At 39.0% G+C, this 16835-nt stretch overlaps 1 protein-coding gene across 3 annotated transcripts in view; it reads left to right on the top strand.

Moving 5' to 3' along the window:
• TBC1D4 (TBC1 domain family member 4) overlaps positions 1-16835 on the top strand; it is a 640377-nt gene that overhangs the window by 534278 nt on the left and 89264 nt on the right. Inside the window, exon 24 of one of the 3 annotated variants that reach the window (XR_003682569.2) lies at positions 8350-8392. The exons of the other annotated variants lie outside the window; for them this stretch is intronic. The gene's annotated coding sequence lies outside the window, so the exon portion shown is untranslated. Of the gene's footprint in view, positions 1-8349; positions 8393-16835 lie in introns of those variants that run through there. 3 annotated transcript variants of the gene reach the window in all.

Genomic DNA, 16835 nt, shown 5'->3' with positions numbered 1-16835 from the left:
GTGCTGGTGGAATCTATTTCTGTCTGTTAAGGCCTTCCTATCTCGGGAGTGACATTAATGATTCTCTCTCCCTTTCACATGGGCGCCCACCAGCTGAATTGCCTAGGTGACTTCCTGCCCACTTGGATGATGAGAGTTTTGCAGCTGACACTGACTTGGGCAGCAGAATCAAATTCCCCACCTCCATCTGGCAGCTCCTGCTTCGGTCTTCCGAACCCTGAGGACAAAATGAGGGCAGCAGCATTACCCTTACCTACCTCTCTCAGAACGAGAATGTCTCAGTGCATGAATGTAAAGGCAGTGGAGCATTGCTTCATTTTTTAGGTGAACATTAATATTAAACAATAGCTCTCCCTGAGAGTGGGCTGCTGCTTGAATACTAAGCTGCTTCATTAAGACTGAAACTGGACAAAAGATAAAAAGGAAATTAAGCCTAGCAAAAGGGGCTGAAGGAAGACAGAAGCAGATTTTTTTAAGAGTAGCCAAATGTACAACCTTAGAGGAATTCAGAAAAACAATCATTGTCTTTAAAACGTGGTGATTTTCCATTGCTTCATGTAAAGAGGTCTTTTAAGATACTGAATTTAGGGTAGCAGTATGTCTGCCACCTCACCCAGGACCTTAGCTTCGTGTGCTATAATGGGAAATGCTTTATTCATGTTTTGATGGTTTATACCTGGGGATTTTAATAGGTTAATTTATTGCCCCAATTTCTCACACTGTGTCCATACCTTTTGCAGTGTGGTTTTTGCGGCTCCTCCCATTAAGAGATGGTGTCAGTTCTTCCACCTCTTCAATACGGATTGGCCTTATGATGTGATCTGGCCAATAGAATTTGGTGCAAGTGACTGTGGACCAATCCAAGCCAAAAGCCTTGAGCACTTGCTCCCTCTGTTGGAGCCCTGCCTCAGCTGTCAGAGTAGTCTGCTGGAGAATGAGACACCATGTGGAAGAGCTTAGTTGTTTCAGCTAAGGCCTATTTGAGACAAGCCTATAGCCAGCTGAACACCAAAAACTGACCCACAGTTGACCACAAATGCATAAGTGAGCCCAGTTGACAAGTTGACTCTGGTGTGGTAATAAATGTTTATTGTTTTAAGATTCTGAGTTTTAGGTGGTTAGTCAGGCAGCAATAGCTAACTGATACAAAAACCAAGAATATATGTCATTATTTTTGTTTCCTTATATTCATTAATAAAGACAATATTTATATTCTGTTATATATATCATATTATACTATATATGGTATTATATTATATTAACTTAAACTAATGAAACAGTAGGATAAAATGAATTAGGGTTCCTGGGCCCACTTAAGACAAGTCACCTGAGTGGCAAGAAATGAAGCCAGAGATGCAATCTGAGCCTCTTTCAAACTGTTATGATTCATGATGATGCTGCTGGATTTTTTTTTCTTTTTCTTTTTTTTTTTAAACACAAATTGAAGAAGATTTTATTTGTAATTAATTAATTTATTTATTTTTATTTTTTTTGGCTGTGTTGGGTCTTCGTTTCTGTGTGAGGGCTTTCTTTAGTTGTGGCAAGCGGGGGCCACTCTTCATCGCGGTGCGTGGGCCTCTCACTATCGCGGCCTCTCTTGTTGCGGAGCACAGGCTCCAGACGCGCAGGCTCACGGGCCTAGTTGCTCCGTGGCATGTGGGATCTTCCCAGACCAGGGCTCGAACCCGTGTCCCCTGTATTAGCAGGCAGATTCTCAACCACTGTGCCACCAGGGAAGCCCATGGATTTTTTTTTTTTCTTGAGGGCAGTTGTGGTCCTTGGAAGTGTTTTAAGTGTCTGTGCAGGATATGCTGAAAGTAGTTATTTAAATACCTCAACTAATTCTTAAGATCTCTGATCTCAAATTGAGTCTTGGTGTTCAACCTATCATTCTCCATAGGAGTACACACTTTGGGTGTATCTGCTAAGGATAGTTAAAAGAATTAAAGGATAATAACAGTTAGCATTTATTGAATATTCAGAATGTGCCTGGCACTGTTCTAAGCTCTTTATGTATATGAACTCATTTAATGTTCCCAAGAACATCTGTCTAGGAGATAGAGTGTTATCGTCTCCATTTTGCAGGTGAGGCAGTTGAGGTATAGAGAGGATATGGGATTGTTCATAGCCACATAGCGAGTAAAGTGTGAAGTGCTAGAGGCTGTTACCCTAAACATTGTACTGTAACTGTTTCTACTTAACATGTGTCACTACTAATACTGTATAAGCACATCTATTTACTGCAGTTTTTATTATTCCTATATTTGTGGTGATTTTGATTACCACAACAAATCTAGCTAATGTGATTATGCTTAATATCTTGAGCACTGCCTTTAATAGAAGGGAGTCTGCCCAGGTCCTATAAAATATTTAACTTCCTATTAGAGAAGATCATGGTCTCTAAGGCTCTACCAACCTGAAATACTTTTGCAAATGACTCAGTATTTATAAGAGATGGTAAGTTTTCCATCAGGGCCAGGACTAGGGTGAGGCACCCAGGAAACAGCATGTAAGGAGGCACTAACTCCTGACCCTATACTTGCTCAACTGCAAGAGTCAGCGCTTCCTTAAATTTTGTGCTTTGAGCACCTAGCTTGCCTCACCCTAGTCCCAGGCATGTTTTCTTATTCTTTCTTCCTGGAGATGAAGGACCTTCTCATGTGTTTTTTTCCCCCCTAGCTTTATTGAGATATACTTGACTAATCAAAGTGTATATACAGTGTGAAAGGATTCCCCCACTGGGTTAATTAACACATCTATCACCCTACATATTTACTTTTTTTTTTTTTTTTTTTTTTTTGGTGGGAACATTTAAGTTCTACTCTCTCAACAAATTTCAATCATACAATGCAGTGTTATTAACTATAGTCACTGTATTATACATTAGATTCTCATCTTATAACTGAAAGTTTATACCCTTTTACCAGCCTCTCCCTATTTCCCTCACCTTCATGTACTTCTACAGCATCTGAACTTACACTGTGATAGCATTTTGCCCTTCTGGTCTATGTTCCTAGCTGCTTAAGGGTGGGGACAAAGTCTGTCACCTTCACAATTATATCTCCTTCACTTAGCACATAGTAGGTGTTCAATAAAGGTTTTCCAAATGAATTAAGAGAAATTCATTCAAGAACATACGCTAGGGAGCTGGTTACATTAAGACAGAAGGACATTGCTCAAAACCCCAAAAGGGAAAGACATAAATCAAATCATCACACAGCAGTGAGCTATGTTCTCTGACAGAGGCATAGTCAGGAGTGTCTGAGAGCACAGAGGAGGGAATAAGAACAACCATCTGGGAGATGTGGGGTGTGGACCCAAAGCTTGAGTCTATCCTACCCATCCCATCAGCTTCTTCCCTGCATTCAGGTCTGCAGGGCGTCATGCCGATTCTCTGATAGCAAACAGGCGGGGATGGAAGAGTCATTTCTGAGCGGGAATTACCTCATGAGGCAGCGGGGGAAGGGGGACAGGGAGAAGGAGGAGTTTGTTTTCTAACAAATTAAATTTGGCGTGCTGTCAGGACACCCAAGTGGAGTATTCTCTGGATAGCGTGAACTCCTGAGTTTGGGGTTCAAGAAAAAAAAAAATCAGGGATAAAGCTGTAAATTTGGAAGCCATAGCATAAAAGCAATATTTGAGACTTTGGGGAAAAGTGAGATTGCCTATGTAGAGAAAAGAGAGAAGAAATATACTGAGAGGAATGGACAGAATGTGTGGTGTCTATTTATAATCACTATGCTCCAAAGTAATATCCAGCCTTTCTGTGTAGGAAGAGTCTGTCTTCAGAAATGCCAAGGCCCTCTTTTGGTCAGAGTTGTCACTTGGCATGATAGCTGACACCTCCTTCAGTGGGAACACATATAGGGCTATAACATAAAAACTAAGGGGATAAGCCTGGATCATATTGCTCTCAGGGGGGACATAGGCTTTTTTAAATGAAGAAAAAAGTGTTCTCTGGTTTTTCAGAAGGTAGATTTGTAACCAAACATCTATTCTTAGGAGACAATTGTCTTATTCCTGGAAATATTTGTAAAATTTCATATGAAAAAGACTGGTGTTTCTTGTATTTTAATTGCCCCACCTCTCAGACCCCTGTGATAGCAAAATGTTGGTTTTTTTTATGAGGTTTTTTTTCCAGAGTACTAAATCTTGATATAATCAATACTATATATGTTAACTATCTTCAGGCTGTCTGTAGTAAGTTTGAATTATTAGGTTCCTCTGAGGTCTAGACTATTTTTCTCTCAGCTGTCACTTACCATTTATCCATCTATAGTATATAGATGTTTTACAGGGATAGTTCTGGGTACATAAATAAATTATGTGGCTGGTGGCAAAGACTGGTTGTTATACCAAGGCTCCGGTGTATTATATTTAATAATCCAAACTGTGATAAAAAGAGAAAGAGAGAGAAGGAGGAAGACTGTTCTTCTCAGCCGTCACTGGTACCTTCTGGAAAGGGCCAGAAAAGACCCTCCATAATGGGACCATGTTACCAGTGAGACTCTCACATCATGGGCACAGCACCTTGGGGAAGAAAAGGTGCTCTACCGATAGAAAGTCTATTAATTAAACACCTCAGTGAAACAGTTCCAGAAGCTACGGACAACCAGATTAATCATGCCATTTTTATTTTTACAAATGCTTTTTGAGCATTTGTGGAAAAAAATGTTAGATTCTCCCCAGCCTCCTCCTTCCTTTCCCTCCCTCCCCTGCTTCCTTCCCTCTACCTCTACTTTGCTCCACAAAGGATGGGGAACAGCTGAGATGAGAATGCATGTGTTAAAAAAGTCATGAAATTGAAAATTGAGATCAGGGAAAATGTAAATAAAAGTAAATGTTCAATAGCAGGGAAAGGAAAAATACAAATTCCAAGACGATAAGGGTCAGCCTACTTGTTACAGTTTACCTTCAAATGAGGTCTGAATTTTCTGGAAGTTGAAATAAACCAGAAGACATGAATGGCTGCATAGTTCTTATTATTAAAAAAAAAAAAGGAAGTTTCTCAGGAGAAGCAAAATTATCCCATCCTAGGATTTTTTAAAGTCTGAGGTGAATACCAGGCATTTAAAATTTTCATTTACTCCTCACAAGAAGTTAGATATTATTTTAAATGGCTCACAGTTGAGGAAATTGGGCACAAACACATAAAACGGTTCAAAGTTGTACTGGTGCTAAACATCCGTGTTAGGATTCAAACCTCGGTCATCGGACTCTTATTCTGGTTCCAGACTGTTACTGCTGTTTTCATAGCTTTCCCTCCCCCGGGAAACTCTAGCCCATCCTACTTTATATCATAGAGGCATTCCTGAAAATTCTTTGTGAAATCAATCAATCTATCTAGCAAATATATGTGTGTGTGTGTCTATGTATATATATGTGTATGTATATTATCACTCATATGTATATATTATATACACATGTATGTACATATATATAGTTATATATTGCAAATAAAATCATAGTTTTCTTTGACAGGATTCATGATTCTAGGATGTTTTATCTCATAACTGATATTCATTTCACAATAGTAAGTTTTAACCTTTTCTTTAACCTACAGATTGAAGGCAGTAGTTTTCAACATTTTCATTGGCAATGACACCCTCTTTTCCATCGAAATTCTCCACAGAACCTCAGAGACAGGAACAGATTGCAGTAGAGCTGCTCTGGAGGAGCCCTGGCTGGGACAGAGTGGGGCTTGGGAGGAGGACAGCACCCTTAAACACAATGTAAAACCAGTGCCTTTAGAATTTACAGTACAAAGAGCTGCCATGTTTACTGTCTTGTTTAATTGTTTAATTTGTGGTTTAAAACAATCCTATTGGGTAGATTGGTCTAGAACTTCCCTTATTTTAAAGATGTGTAATGAACTGGTGTTTGTGTTTACTGCCTGATCGCCTGGGCCTAGAAGACAAGGAAAACGACGGGGCAGTGTGAGAGGCTGAGAGCAAAGAGCAAGGTGCTTCCTAGTCGCGTATCTTGGGAGTCCTGTCTCACTTGTCAGTAGCCCTAAAGCAGAGCGTGGGAGAGCCCACGGATTGATGGTGAAACACGCTATGGTTTAGCCAAGAGTTAACTTTTGTTTCACCTTCTGAAATCATGTTTCCTAACCTCCTTGAATGAATAAAAAATTAGGGAGGGAGTCTTTTAAAATGAGATAGAGGAACCGAAGAGATATTGTGGTCATGTAGAAAAAGAGTAAAATCTCTTCATTCCAAGTGCTTAGCAAGGAGGCTATACATTTATGCTCCTCTATTTTACCTGGATTTGCCTTTCCCTTTGAAGTAAACACTGACATTTCTTGCTCTCTTTTAAAAAAATTTTTATAATAAAAAATTCAAATACATACAAAAGTATTTAGAAAGAATAGTGTAAAAATGCTCACGTACTCTTCACTTGCCTTCAGTAATTGTACACTCATGACATTTTGTTGCATCTGTATGCCCCCCACCCTGGATTATTTTGGAGCAAATCTTTGACATGACTGTATTTCATCTGTCAATATAACAGGGAGGCCCCTTAGTAGAGGAGATGTCATGGTTCAAAATGGTCCCCACTCAGAGGGTTTCAAGTTCTACCTTCTCAATAGAGAGAAGGGTCTGGACTAAGGGACTGTTCTGCTGCCATGATCACAAGTGGTGATTCTGTTACTGCTCTTGATACACAAGAGCACACTTAGCCAATTTACTTCTGTTTTTTTTCACATTTGAGAAGAAAAACCAGAGACTCGTCTCTCCCAGACTAAATCGTGTCTGAACATTCATCCTTCAGGAAGGCAGAACTTGGTGACTGTGCCTGCAGTGTACCTTTGACTGCCACCGTATGCTCTCCTGCCACCTCTGATTCTATTAGCTGAATACCATAGTGTAAGAGCATTTATTGCCATAATCTAGAGGACGTTCCTCTAAATGGGGTCCACAGGCTCTTACAGGGTCCATGGGTGGGCTTTAGGAGGTCTGTGGTCCTCCTGAAATTATGTAGAAAATTTTGTGAGAATGTGTGATGTACATTTTTAGAGGCTCTCCAGCCTTTATCAGCTTCTCAAAGGGGCCTGCGAATCCCCTGAAATATTAAAATTGTGGCACTAAGCTTTGAACCTGTGCACAGAGAGAAACATTAGTTATTGTAGTGGATCACAGTGAGGAGGTCCACGAATGTGGGGATGGTCCACCCGGAGGAGCATGAAGCCAACCGAGGTCCTGCAAATGTTAAGAGAAGGGATAGAATTTTGGTTTTTATTTAGATGTCTTGTAGATATCAGGGAGGGGAGGAATTGCATCCAGTACTTGACGAGCTGTTACTTAAACTGCCGTGTGGACATTCAACCTCATAGGACACAGACTCTAAAGGGCACTTGAATGCCATGGTGAACTAGTTAATGCTTCCAAAGACCACAGTGCTCACTGGGTCCCAAAAGGCCAGTTTTTCTATTTATCTGTAAGAAGTGGGTATGATGGTACAGGACACTGTAAAGTAGAGGCAGATAAGTGTTGAGTTTTTATTCAGAGATCGTCAAGATGATTTTAATCTGAATATCTTATTAAATGCTGTAAATTCCAAAAATGGCCACAGTCCTTCACTGTTCTCTGGTCCATAACCTTTATAATGTGACTTTGCAGCCTCTCCCATCAAAAGGTAGAATCTTTTTACCAACTCCTTGATCCTTCACTGGCTTTGTGACTTGCTTTGGCAAACAAATGCAGTGGAAATAACACGTTTTCAGTTCCAACTCAAGTCTCCAAGAGGCCTTGCGTACCATGTTTTTGTTCTCTCTCTGGAGCCCCCTGCCTCTGTTTACAATGCTAGCTTGCTGGAAGGTGGCCAACTACATGCTTCAGAGATGTGTCAATTCTGATGTCCTAGCAGACGTCCCACATGTGGGAAGGAGCTCAGACAATATCAGTAAAGCCTCTGACCCTGACTTTCCCCACTGCCGCTGATTAAAGATGGATGATAGCTGAGCTGAAACCTGAAGAAACATCCAGTTGATCCCAGACTAAGTTTCTGACCCTCAGAATCATGAGCTACCTAAATGGTTTCTGTTTTAAGCTATTTCGTTCAGGGGGAGGGGTACTTGTTATACAGCATTAGTTAAGTCATACCCTGGGAATCACTTCTATTCAAAATAGAATCACATTCTTAGATTTGAAAGAGATTTCAGTGCCTCGGAATGTTTGACATTTTTACATAAACTTTTATTTGCTTCTGTACCTTGTATTCAAGTGCATGTTATTTTTAAAAAATTTTTTGTTGCTCTCCCCTTCTCTTCCCTTTGAATGGGAAGTGTCACTGTTAGTCACATAAACTGACTTCTCTAATTTTGTTTTTCCTCCATCTGTGCACTAGGAATTTTCACCTGCTGTAGGATGAAACAAATTTGGATAGGCAGGTATTCTTCCAAATGCATTGCTCAAGCCAAGAAGCCAGCTTTGAAAAACTAAACACTAAAAATACATGTATATGTGTGTGTTGTGTGTGTGTGTGTGTGTGTGTGTGTATATACACACACATATATATAATGTATTAATACGTTTATTTATTTTGCTGAAGCTTCCCTTCCCTGGGGCATAATTTCAAAGTCATTTTATTTGTAGAATAACAATTAAGTAAAACTAATGACTGGGAGTGAAAAACAATAATTTATACAGCAAAATATTATCCTAGTATGTACTCATGATTATCAGTAAAACATTGATTAAAATGAAAGGATGATAGTAGAACCAACACCTTAATCTCTTCATTCTAATAATAGTGCTTTTATGTAGGGATTGAGTCTATGGATTTTGTGTCATATTTGAAGGTATTTGAGACTCCAAAAGACTAAGAACCACTGATTTAGTACAAACTGCCTTCACAATTTATTACTAGGTGTTTGAATAAATTTACCTTTTCCTATGTTGACATAGCTGCAGCTTTTGTCTGTGTAGAAAAAGAGAAAATTTGGCTATATCTCCCTGCTCTCATTGTTACATAGTTGAGAAGGCACCTATACTCACCCACAGATGTCTCTCTGAATACAAACAAGATGAAGAATGACTTGTGGATATTGGTCCTGGAGTCTGAAGGCATCATGAACGCACACAATGGAGAGAAATGAAGATGGAAAAAGTGAGGTTCAAGTAGCAGTAGTGATAGAACCCCACTGAAGGGGAAAGAATGAAGTGTGTCTCAGCGGGTAGAGGACACAATTACCCATCTTTATGCCTCATCTCAGATAAATGGGGGACGCAGTCTGCAGGTCTCACTTATATCTTGTTCACGTTTTTTCTTAGCTAGACCCCAGTTTGATTCCATGCTTAATATCCCATTGAGAAAGCCAAAAACATACCTTTGTATTTTTATGCTTCTGTGCCCTTAGGAGGGAAACCCTGAGATGAAGTTGGATGTACACAGGGAATAAGAAACACCTGTAAAAGATGAGAGGCTAGGGTTGCAGGATTGGGCAGAGAAAGTCTTCAGACAGCATTGCTGATCGTATACCTGTGAAAGGAAAGTTGGAAGGTAGCAGGCTTGGGAGGTAGAGCCTCATACCATGATGCAGATCGGAAAGTTCCGCCAGTTCAAAGGAAGCTTTAGTGTAAAGTCCCCTCATTAGAGGAATCCGGAACTAGGCAGACATAGCCAAACCTAGCTCCCTTTTATACTGTCATCAAAAAGGGGCTGTCTGAGGGGATCATGGCCTTGAGTTGAAAGCAGAGACAGATCCTGAAACTATACTTCTTGAAGCCGAAGGGCAAGTTCATTCTTGACGGGGCAGCCAAGGGATACACCTGCACAGCTGCCACAGCCCTCTGCCATTTACAGGAATGATGAATGCCTAGCCATTTCTAAAAAGTCTTAAATAATTCAAGTAAATTAACAAATAATTGCCTTGCCCAAGGATTATTTAAAATGACAGAAAGAGAATTTGTGTGTGTGTGTGTGTGTGTGTGTGTGTGTGTGTGCGTGCATGTATGTGTGTTTTAACTGTGATAGGGAGGTTGGAAAAAGGGAAATTTTAAAAGATGCAACATGGCATAGTGGAGAAAGAAGATTAAATATAGTTGTGTGTCATGACCCCTTCAGGTTTTTACCATTCTTTCAGCAAACATTTATGAAGACCTTCCTGTATTTGAGACCTCACTAGGAAATGGAAATGTTGATGTGAAAAACATAATTCCTACAATGAACTTCACAGTCTAATTGAAGTAACTTAAAAGTCAGTAGTTACAAAACAAAGTGCTAGAGACTCTAATCATCACATAAGCTTATTCTCTTTGCCATCATCATTGTCAACATTAGCATGCTTATTGAGTGCTTGCCAAGAGCTCGTTCTTTACTAAGTCTTCTAAATGCATGATCTCATTTAAACTTCCTATAAAAATTTCATCAGGTAGCTCAAAATATTTGTTGAAAGAAAGAATAAGAGGAGGAGGAATTGCAGTGAAGGGAGGAGGAGCCTTTCCAGACAGAAGGAATAACATGGGAAGACAGGAGAACTGTCAGACTCTCTGTCAGATTCATGGTCAGCTTCCGTCTACCCATAATTCCTTGTGTCTGAAGCATAAATTCCATACTGATAAGGAGTGCAGAGTAAGAAAAAAACGGGCAAAAATGGGAAATGAGGCAGATCCTGAAGAACTTTGGGTGCTAAGCCATCATATTTACCTTTTGTGCTGAAAATTATGATGAACCACTAGAGGAATTAAAGCTTTAGCTTCCCGCCTCTCGTCCTGGGTAATCTTAACACTCATCCAGCTCTCAGGATTTTTATGCTTTGGTATAATGGGATGTCCGCAGTGAGAACATTAGACACTCTTGCCATATAGTGCAGCAAGTCGTCTAGCACTGCAACTCCGACATGGGCAATACCTTGTTAGAAATGCTAATTATCCACCCCTAGCCCAGATGTACTGAATCTGACTCTCTGAGGGTGGGGCTCAGGGATTTGCACTTAAGCTCTCCAGGTGATCCTGATGCGCAAGTTTGAGAAGCTCAGCTCTCAACAAGAGCTGTTTAAAGTGCAGTGGTCTGCTCTCACAGGTGCTGCCTCTGAACTGTTTCTGGCTCTTAAGGAGGTCCGGACAGAAACAGGGTGCTCAGAAACCATTAAGCAACTCAACGGAAAGATCTTACGTTGGGTGACTGTTATTAAAATGGTTTTGCATTTTGCGATGTCTTTTTAATTTCACTTCCCTGAATACATCTTTAATGATATTTTACAAAAGTCACTGTCTGTGATAAAGTGGACACACAAATTGGCCCTCTGCATCACAGAAGTGTAAGGGTTGTGTACACTTAGCCATCATGGCTCTTTCCATTCTTTTCCGTTTGGGTGCCCTGTTTATAGAGGACATGGAACATGCCACTTTGGGAAGGTAAATGTTAACTTATCTTTTGCACCTTGTATATACCATTATCATTCCCCATGGCCCCCTGGTTTCCTGCTTTGAGGCCACTTGACAAACGAGCCTATTTTTCCTGAGATGCTGTTGCTAGGGAGCAACTTGCTTCGTTACCAGCTTCTCACACTTCCCACTGATTTCACTGTTTTCCAGATGTGTTCAGAACCAGAGATTAAACAATAGATGAAAGAGACCAGAAGGAAGGCATTTTACTGCAATATGTTTTGGTGGTGTTATCATAAACAATTTTTGAATTGGCCTATTGAAACAGAAAAATATGGGGATAATTCTCACATTGTAAAGCTACCCAAAGTATTTAATTTTCATGGAAACAAAATACCCTTTAAAAATATCATTAGAAGTCTGTGACCGTGCAATATAATGCTTCCAAGCTTTCTTTGGCAGCCCTTGTGCTTTATAGTTTTGAGGGGGAGTTTATAGCACTCTTTTACTTTTAAAATAGACATTGAGCTGTTTTCAAAGAGGAAAAGAATTTCCTCAATAGAAAATAATTAAGTGAAATAAATGAATCCCTTACTTGTTACACCAAAAAAATCCATAAGGGTGATCAAAAGATGATTTAGTGATGGAAGCTGACTCAAGTTGTTATGGCAACTACAATCTGAAAGAACCTGGTTGTGCGTGTGTGTTTTATTTTCCTCTCTTCTCTCTTTTTTTAAGAAAGGGGGAAAAAAGTAGTTTTCCATCTGGTTTGATCACAGTGTTAAAATACCAACGTCAAAGAAAAGTATCTAATAAACATAATTTCACTTCTGTTTCAAGTCTAGTGATATTTCACTTTAACAAGGAATAAATACAATTGTAGGCAAACGTCTTTTAGGAGGGAAGAATATGGTTATACATTATCATAAATTGCTAAAGAATCTTTTAAAGTATTTTAGGCTGTTATTTTTTAACCTGAATTATGGTAGCTAGATTCATCTTGTCGTTTCCTTTTTTTCCCCCACCTGAACGTGGAATTGTGGTTGCAGTGAGGTTTGGAGGTGTTGCTCCGTCATTTGATGGCCCCCCTTTAGTAGCCTCTGTCAATTGTCTATAACAGTTTCTCTCTTCTTTTGTGTTCCAGTTAAAAAGAAATAAGGTAGCTTTCTTTGGAATGGGAACTTTAAAAATATATATATCTTTAAACAGTAAGAATTATATAAAAGGGTTTATTTTTATCTACTTACTGCAGTCGGCAGCTATTTACTATCACAACATTCTCCTTATCGTTACATATTTTGAAGGTGAAATTATGGAGTATACATTGCAACCAAATAATAAGGGTGGCTGCAACCAGAATAGCTCCATTGGAATTCATCTCTTCAGCTAGAAGAAACATTTAGTAAGTAGGGAAGCATTGGTTTTGCTTTCTTTTGAAAGCAAGTTATGGATCCTTAGGAGTGACCGCACTGAGGTGATGCCTGCTGCCTTGTTGTTCCAAACAGTAATCCAGTGAGATGTTTTAGTACCTTCATAAACAGAGGTATTGATCCAACTTAAGCATCTAATAGATTCATTTCATATGTACTCTATCCTGAGGAATCTTTCATCTGTAAAGAGGTTAACCTATAGAAAAGTGTCTTTGCGGCTATTTGTAGTTATACTTAGCTAGGAGTATTGGGAAGGATAATGTCATGTTTAATACAATCAAATGATGCGGCTGATCCATGATCAATGGGCACTTTCATTCTGAGTTACTCTGCTGATATCCAATAAAAAGAGGTTCATTAAAGGGAAAGCTGAATGTACAGAAAAAGGTAGTGAACTGATCATGAGGATTTCCTTTAAATCTAGTCTCCCTAGGTGAGTACCAGTGTAAGTTATTATTTATTAACATTAAGAATTTATGAGCTTCCCTGGTGGCGCAGTGGTTGAGAGTCCGCCTGCCGATGCAGGGGACGCGGGTTCGTGCCCTGGTCCGGGAGGATCCCACGTGCCGCAGAGCGGCTGGGCCCGTGAGCCATGGCCGCTGAGACTGCGCGTCCGGAGCCTGTGCTCCGCAACGGGAGAGGCCACAACAGTGAGAGGCCCGCGTACTGCAAAAAAAAAAAAAAAAAAAAGAATTTATAAATTATATCAAATAAGTGGGTGTGTTGGAACAGTCTATATAAATCAACTGTAATCGAAATGGGTAACTCTTGACACAGATATTAGAATTTGGAGTCTCAGCTTCCTTGGGAACCGGACCACTTTCCGAAGACAGAACTTCATTTATAAAGAAATAGCTAATATATGCAGTGAAGTAGTAAATACATAGTAAACCATATAATTAAAAATCTTCAGATTTATATACCACCAATAAACCATGAGGTACTTGGACCCTAACTACTAGAATTACTCAACTTTTACCAGGCACAATTGCCAGGTCAGAAATATTTTCCAAAAGAAGCTGAGAATTTGTAAACTCACTGTGGCAGTCTGTATTTATCAGGATAAAGACACTAGATTCACAAAGCTGTCTTTGACAAAAATTAGATTAAAAATTACTGTTCACTAGAGACCAAGAAGGCTAACCGACTTAACTGTTAGCCTGCTAACAGTGGCAAACCTAGAAACCCAAAGCAACATATCTTAGAAACCTACTCTCAGGAACCCTAGTCTTCTCTGAAATTCCTCCTTAAACTAATTTCTCTTCATTTGAAGTCATGTTTGTGTGGAGGAAAATTGTTTCTGATTTTTTAAGGTAATAGTAAGTGATTATTATCCTAAGGAAGGCAGGCCTTTTTAAAATTCAGAATTCTTTATTTTTTTTACTGAATTACCCAATAAAGCGTTCTTTCTTGTCTATATCTCCACTCTGAGGTAAATTTTCAAGCCCAGAGTGCTTGCTGAGAGAATACTCTTGGGTTATTTTTATGCCTGGGTACCCTAAGATAGTCCTAGGAAGCTTAGGACAAAACACCCCATATAGGGGCAGTGTTGCTGTATAACAAAGTACCCCAATACATACTGAAAGCAATACATATTTATTACCTTATACTTCATGGAGGTTGGGATTCAGAGGTAGCTTAATTGGTTTGGGATTGCAGTCAAGATGGTAGCTGGAGCTGTGTGATCTGAGGCTTGACTAGGTCTGGAGCATCCATTTCAGAGATGGTCACTTGCATGGTTGATGACAGGCAGACTCAATAGCAGCTCCTCGCTGGCTATTGTCCGGAAGTTTTAGTTCCTCTCCACGTGGGCCTCACCACAGGGATGCTTGAGAATTATGATATGATGACTGGCTTCCTTCCCTCAAGGGATCCAAGAGAAAGACAAGAAGAAAGCATACACCTTTTAAGACCAAGTCTCAGAAGCACACATCATCATATCTGCCACATTCTACTTGCCAGAAGCAAGTTGCTAATTACAGCCCACATTCAAGAGGAGAGGAAGGAATTAGCCTCCACCTCTCAAAGAAAGAAGTAGCAGTAACTTTTAGGTTATAGTTTAGAGTCACCACAAACAATAATTAGCTGGAACTCTCTGATTTCCTGTTTTCAAGAAATTGATCTTGAGATCTGAGGAACACGCAGAGATAGCCTCAGAAGATACCAAGAAAATATAGAAGCCAAGAGTTAGCAGAAGTCTGGAGATAGAGAAAACATATACAGCACAGATGGTGAGGTGGTGGGCTGACAACCACTGATCTGCTTTTTGTCAGTATAGTTTTGCTTTTTCTAGAGTTTCATATAAATAGAAACATACAGTATGTAGTCTTGGGTCTGGCTTCTTTCAGTTAGCATAAAGGTTTGGGATTCATCCGTAATGTTACATGTATCAGTAATATTTTTCTTTTGAATTGCTAATTAGTAACTATTATATAGATAAACTACAATTTGTTTATCTATTGACCAGTTAAACATTTTGGTTGTTTTCATTTGGGGGTTATTATCAATCTGCTATGAATAGTTGAATCTGACTCAGTGAACATATGTTTCCATTTCTCTTATGTAAATATCTGCGAGTAGAATTTCTGGGTTTTATGGTGAGTATATATTTAACTTTTAAACAAATTGCTAAACTGTTTTCCAAAGGGGCTGTACCCTTTCCTTTCCCAGCAGCAATGTATGAAATTCCAGTTGCCCCACATCCATGTCAACATTTGATGTTAAAAATCTATTTTAACGTTGGCCATTCGAGTTTGTTTTAATTTGCATTCTTCATTTAACCAGTATATTGAACATATTCATGTGTGTGTTTAATTTGCTAGGCTGCCATAACAAAGTAACACATACTGGGTGGCATAAACAACATAAATTTATTTTCTCACAATTCTGGAGACTAGAAGTCCAAGACCAACATGTCTGCAGGGTTAGTTTCTTCTGAGGCCTCTCTCCTTGGCTTGAAGATGGCCGTCTTCTCTTTTCTGTGTCTTCACATGGTCTTCCTTCTATGTATGCTGTGTCTTAATCGCCTCTCCTTACGAGGATACCAGTCAAATTTAACTAGGGCCCACCCTAATGACCTCATCTCTTTAAAGACCCTGTCTCTAAATAAAGTCACATTCTGAGGTGCTAGGAGTTAGGTCCTCAACATAGAATGAGGGGACAAAATTCAACACATAACAGTGTGCTTACTTGCCATTAATATATATTATCTGAAGTGTCTATTCCAATTTGTTGTTTATTGGATTTTCAAAAATTGAATTGTAAGAGTGTCCTCACATATTCTAGATAAAAATCCTTTGTTATATATAAAGTCTGTGAATATTTTCTCCAAGTCTGTGGCTTGATTCCTCATTTTCATAATCATGCCTTTTGAAGAACAAGTTTTAAATTTTGATGATATCTCATTTGACTTGTTTCATTTTTTTTGTTGTGGTTTTTCATGGTTTGTTCTTTGCATACTAAGAAATCTTCCCCTATCCAAGGTTGCAAGTCTTTTTTCTGGTTTTCTTCTGGAAGTTTTATACTTTTGGTTCCTATATTTATGACTAAGATCCATTTTAATTATAGTGTGAGGTAAGTATTGAGGTCTGTTTTATACATACATATTCTAGTATCACTTGTTGAAAACACTCTCCTTTCTTCGTTGGGTTGCATCGTGAATTTTGTTGAAAATCAGTTGACAATGTGTGGGTTTCAGTATCACATTGCAATGGTTACTGTAACTTTGTATTGAAATTTGATGGTCTGGGTTCTCCAGCTTTATTCTTCTCTTTTAAAAATTGTTTTGGCTATTCTAAGTTCTTACATTCCAAATAAGTTTTAGAATCAGCCTAACAAAATTTCAACAAAAAAATCTTGCTGGGATTTTAGGTGTTATTTTGTTGAATCTGTATATCAATTTGGAAAGAAATGACATCATAACACTATAGAGCATTACCATCCTTAATCATGGTATATCTCTAAATTTATTTACATCTTCTCTAACTTTCTCAGCAGTATCTTATAATATTCTCTCTACAGGTTTTCTAAATATTTTATCTTTAGCCCTAAATATTATAGTACTGGTATTATTATA

Source organism: Physeter macrocephalus, chromosome 13, assembly GCF_002837175.3.
Source record: "Physeter macrocephalus isolate SW-GA chromosome 13, ASM283717v5, whole genome shotgun sequence".
Taxonomy (NCBI): Eukaryota; Metazoa; Chordata; class Mammalia; order Artiodactyla; family Physeteridae; genus Physeter; species Physeter macrocephalus.
This window is presented reverse-complemented; position numbering and strand designations above follow the sequence as displayed.